Below are 5,731 nucleotides of genomic sequence, written 5' to 3' on the forward strand. Positions count from 1 at the left end.
TAGGTGCCATTGTGTTGTCGAAGCGATGTCATCGTTTTCGTATAGGGCTATCAAGCAATCGAGCTGGACCGTAAAGCAAAACATTATGGCTAAAACCGCGGGTCTGAAAGATGTATGGTCAGGATCTGAACAAATTCAATAAATGCATCTGAAAGGGTAATGAAAATTTGATTTTAAACAGCTTCCGGGACAGATCACAAAGTTCCAAGAAGTATAAAATTGTTGTTGCAGACAAGTTTGCCGGAAAAAGTGTATGATCTGGCAGTAAATTTTCAGTTATGGCCGTTAGAGTCCGATTTTCATCAAAACCTACAATATGAACCGAGTTATACATTTACGATATATATATATATATATATATATATATATATATATATATATATATATATATATATATATATATATATATATATATATATATACATATATATATATATATATATATATATATATATATATATATATATATATATATATATATATATATATATATATATATATATATATATATATATATATATATATATATATATATATATATATATATATATATATATATATATATATATATATATATATATATATATATATATATATATATATATATATATATATATATATATATATATATATGATATATTTATATATAAATAATTTATATAATAATTATATTTATAATTATAAAATTATTTTAAACTTTAATAATTTTATAATTATTCCTTCAGAATTGCAGTCTAATATCATTTATGAATATAAAGTTTGATTAAAGAGAATATATCTCATAAATAAATTTACAATTTATTACTTATTATCGGCCATTTAATCTTATTAAACTTTATTTATATTATATAACTAATTTAATTCCGTTATTTTTTTTCACATATAAATAATAAATAAATTATTATCTAAAAATGAATTGCCTGATAAAAAGGGTTATCTTGATAGGATAAATCATAAAGTTTTACTTTATTCATTATATTTAATAGAATTAAACTATTTCTAAAAATTTCAAAAATTTTTGTGCTTCATACACTAAAATATACTTTTATTTATATATATATAAAAAATAAGCTAATTAAGCTTTTAGGTTCATACCCTAATTATAAAGGTTATAATCCTTTTTCTTTTAATTATAAAAATTTCAAATAATCTTTTTTTTTTATTATATTAATTTGTGGTTCATTAATTACAATTTCATCAAATTCTTGATTTAGAGCTTGAATAGGTTTAGAAATTAATTTATTTTCATTTATTCCCCTAATAAATGAAGGTAAAAAAAATCTTCTTACCTCAGAAAGTAGATAAAAATATTTTCTTATTCAAGCTTTTGCTTCTTCTATTTTATTATTTTCTATTATTTTTAGAATATTAATTTTTAATATAAATTGAATAATAATTAATAATTTTATTGAATAATTAATTTTGTCTACTCTATTACTAAAAATTGGAGCTGCTCCTTTCCATTTTTGATTCCCTGGTGTAATAGAAGGATTAAATTGAATTAATGCTTTAATTTTAATAACATGACAAAAAATAGCCCCTTTAATATTAATTTCATATAATTGAAATTATTATTTACTTATAATTTCTATTATTCTTTCAGCTATTATTGGAGCATTAGGAGGATTAAATCAAACCTCTTTACGAAAATTAATAGCTTTTTCTTCTATTAATCATTTAAGTTGAATATTGATAGCTATAATAAATAATGAATTATTATGATTAAGATATTTTTTTATTTATTCTTTTATATCAATATCAATTTTATTAATATTTAATAATTTTAAATTATTTCATTTTAACCAAGTTTTTAATTTTAATATAATAAATCCATTAATTAATTTTTTTTTATTTATTAATTTATTATCTCTTGGTGGATTACCCCCATTTTTAGGATTTTTGCCCAAATGATTAGTTATTCAAAACCTTATTAATATAAATCAATTTTTTATTTTATTTATTATAGTTTGTTTAACATTAATTACTCTTTTTTATTATTTACGACTATCTTATAGAATTTTTATATTAAATTATAACAAAAATTCATGAATATTATTAAATTTATACTCTAATAAAAATTTAACTTTAATTTTTTGTATAAATTTTTTTTCTATTATAGGTTTAATAATTATTTCTTTAATTTATATTCTATTTTAAGAATTTAAGTTAATTAAACTCTTAGTCTTCAAAACTAATTATATTTGTTATAAATTTTTTAATTCTTATTTTAATAAATTATTTCTTAATTTATTAAAATTCATGCGACAATGGTTATTTTCAACAAATCATAAAGATATTGGAACATTATATTTTATTTTTGGTGCTTGATCAGGAATAGTAGGAACTTCTTTAAGAATTTTAATTCGAACAGAATTAAGTCATCCTGGTGCTTTTATTGGTAATGATCAAATTTATAATGTTATTGTTACAGCTCATGCATTTATTATAATTTTCTTTATACTTATACCTATTATAATTGGAGGGTTTGGAAATTGACTTGTTCCAATAATATTAGGAGCTCCTGATATAGCATTTCCTCGAATAAATAATATAAGTTTTTGATTATTACCACTTTCTTTAATATTACTCCTCTCAGGAAGTATAGTTGAAAATGGAGCTGGAACTGGTTGAACAGTTTACCCCCCTCTTTCTTCAGGAAATGCCCATGCTGGAGCTTCAGTTGATCTTTCCATTTTTTCTCTTCATCTAGCAGGTATTTCTTCTATTTTAGGAGCTGTAAATTTTATTACAACAGTAATTAATATACGCTCTTCTGGTATTACATTAGATCGAATACCTTTATTTGTATGATCAGTAGCAATTACTGCATTATTACTTTTATTATCTCTTCCTGTATTAGCAGGAGCTATTACAATATTATTAACGGATCGAAATTTTAATACTTCATTCTTTGATCCTATTGGTGGAGGAGATCCTATTTTATATCAACATTTATTTTGATTTTTTGGACATCCAGAAGTATATATTTTAATTCTTCCCGGATTTGGAATAATTTCTCATATTATTTCACAAGAAAGAGGAAAAAAGGAAACATTTGGAACTTTAGGAATAATTTATGCCATATTAGCAATTGGATTATTAGGATTTATTGTTTGAGCTCATCATATATTTACAGTAGGTATAGATGTTGATACTCGAGCTTATTTCACTTCCGCTACTATAATTATTGCTATTCCTACAGGAATTAAAATTTTCAGTTGATTAGCTACATTACATGGAACACAATTAAATTATAATCCTGCTTTATTATGAACTTTAGGATTTGTTTTTTTATTTACAGTAGGGGGATTAACAGTGTTACTGGTCAGCCTAACGAGCTTCCGAGGTAAGTAAGTGGGTGGTTTATGCGCCACTCTCAGTTGAGAGACCACCCACCTGGTTTAGAGCTGCCCGGCCTTGTGAGACCCTTCAGGAGAAGGTTCTGGTTTTCCTCAATGTAGGAAGGAAGCAAGCTAGCTGATCACAACCGTCCGAGCCGCGCGTATAATAAACCTGAGAAATATCCGAAATGATCAATACAAACTAGTTCCGAAGCAAAGATTCTGTTCGCGGGGGTTTTTCATCACTGGCAGAGTCCAATCCGACCAATTGACGAACAAGCGTTCGATTCGAGAGTGGTTCCGGTTGGTATCGGGGCCAACCTCCCCAGCAAAAGACAAAAAAAAAGACGAGAAAAGAATACCGACCGAAATAAACTAGACCCCAAAGACTTCACCAAATCACAATTACTACATCTACCGTACGGGAAACCTCATTAACACAGAACAGAACTTTTCACTTCATCAAAACATTTATTCCTATTTACAATTGCGATTTTATTCCCATTCTTCGGTTTTCTCTATTCAAACCTAGCTAGACGCATTTTCCTCTCTATCCCTCTCGGTTTCCCTATCCTCTAGTGTGGCGATATACAGTGCATTGTGCGTGCTCTCGGCGTGGGTATTGTTCTATACCGTGCGGTGCTATTTAGTTTGCAAGTTCACTTCGAGCCACGGCTGGCAAATCTGACGGTAGGGTAAGGCCGTCTAATGTGACCCCATGCGCATGGACAATCACAACATATATTTCACTCTACTCACGACCTAGGATTTACGTGTACATGATGGCGGGAGACGGCGATTCCTTCTGCTGCTGTTGCTACTGATGACACCACGTGCGATCACCCTTGATCGGACTGGGCTGACGACGATGGTCTTCACCGCCGGTTCGTGGAACTTACGCAGACGGGGTACTTCCGTCGAAACTTTCGGTCGTCACCGGAAAGCGTAGATTGCTGTTGAGGTTGTACTTGCTGTATTCGAACGGTCCTGCCAAGGCGCGATTTGACGGACGCCGCCTTCTTCCGGCCACGTGTACCGCCGGGACCAACCTTGAGCCGAATCGTGGGGTCAAGAGCGGTCACTAACGAAGAGGTGTGATGTGTCGGACTTTCGACGGCTGCCACGAACCTGTGAAGTAAATTGCCGTCGCACGAGGACAAATCAGCACGCGCACATTTGGGGGTAACAAAAATTTACGGGTTTACCTTATATTTTTCTAGCAGCGCACACACTAGAATCGCCAAGCTACTTATTGCTATACTTTGCAATGCTTTTCTATTGGGGAGGGAAACTTATTAGCAATTTGGTGAAACAATTAAAGTCGAGTCAATTTACCACACTAAACACATCACGGCGCGAACAAAATTGAACCACTCTTGCCTCTTCCACTGAAACGATCAAAGTGGTTTATTGGGCTCTGGGAATCCTCAGAATAACCGCGATTTGTAGATCTTCGTCAGCGGATCTGACGCAATTTCCACGAAGTGGACAATAGAGACATTTCTAATATCATATTGATCATCCCGAACTTCCCCAGTTTCATGACCGCATCTCATTTCTGCGGACGGTGTCTATCATGCACGGCTGCTGCCTGTCCAAACATTAGAGTGAAACAAAACGCTCTCCCAACAGTGCAAATATTCGTGAAATTGACCAAGGGTCGATGGCCTCTTTCGGCAGCCCAATCCCTTCCCTCACCGGCGGCATCGCTAGGCCAGCAAATTAGTAATGGGCAATTGCGAAGAACTACGGGCACTCATCAAGTGCGTATTATAGCAAGTCTCTTGATGAAGTCTCTCTCGCGCTACCGTAGCAACTCGATTTTGCGAACATTTCTCCATGGTTTAAATTGATAATATGGATACCATGCATAATAAACAATTTAGAACAAATAACAATTTACGAATACGTACTAATATTTACAAATCTATATACATTTAATTATTTACAATTAACGTACTCGTTACAACAGGAGTAATTTTAGCAAATTCTTCAATTGATATTATTCTTCATGATACTTATTATGTAGTAGCTCATTTCCACTATGTTCTTTCTATAGGAGCTGTATTTGCTATTATAGCTGGATTTATTCACTGATATCCTTTATTAACTGGATTAACTATAAATTCTTTATGATTAAAAATTCAATTTTTTATTATATTTATTGGAGTTAATTTTACTTTTTTTCCTCAACATTTTTTAGGATTAGCAGGTATACCCCGACGATATTCTGATTTTCCTGAGAGATATTTAACATGAAATATTATTTCTTCATTAGGAACATCAATTTCATTATTTGGAATTTTATTTTTTTTATTTATTATTTGAGAAAGAATAATTTCTCAACGAAATCCTTTATTCCCTATACAACTATCTTCTTCTATTGAATG

General features: G+C 30.2%; 1 pseudogene; it reads left to right on the forward strand.

Annotated features, from left to right (window-relative positions):
- Positions 1 to 1,161: 1,161 nt before the first annotated feature.
- Positions 1,162 to 2,157, forward strand: LOC131675906 (NADH-ubiquinone oxidoreductase chain 2-like; annotated as a pseudogene).
- The last annotated feature ends 3,574 nt before the right edge of the window (positions 2,158 to 5,731 follow it).

Source organism: Topomyia yanbarensis, chromosome 1 (genome assembly GCF_030247195.1).
Source record: "Topomyia yanbarensis strain Yona2022 chromosome 1, ASM3024719v1, whole genome shotgun sequence".
In the NCBI taxonomy this organism is placed as follows: domain Eukaryota; kingdom Metazoa; phylum Arthropoda; class Insecta; order Diptera; family Culicidae; genus Topomyia; species Topomyia yanbarensis.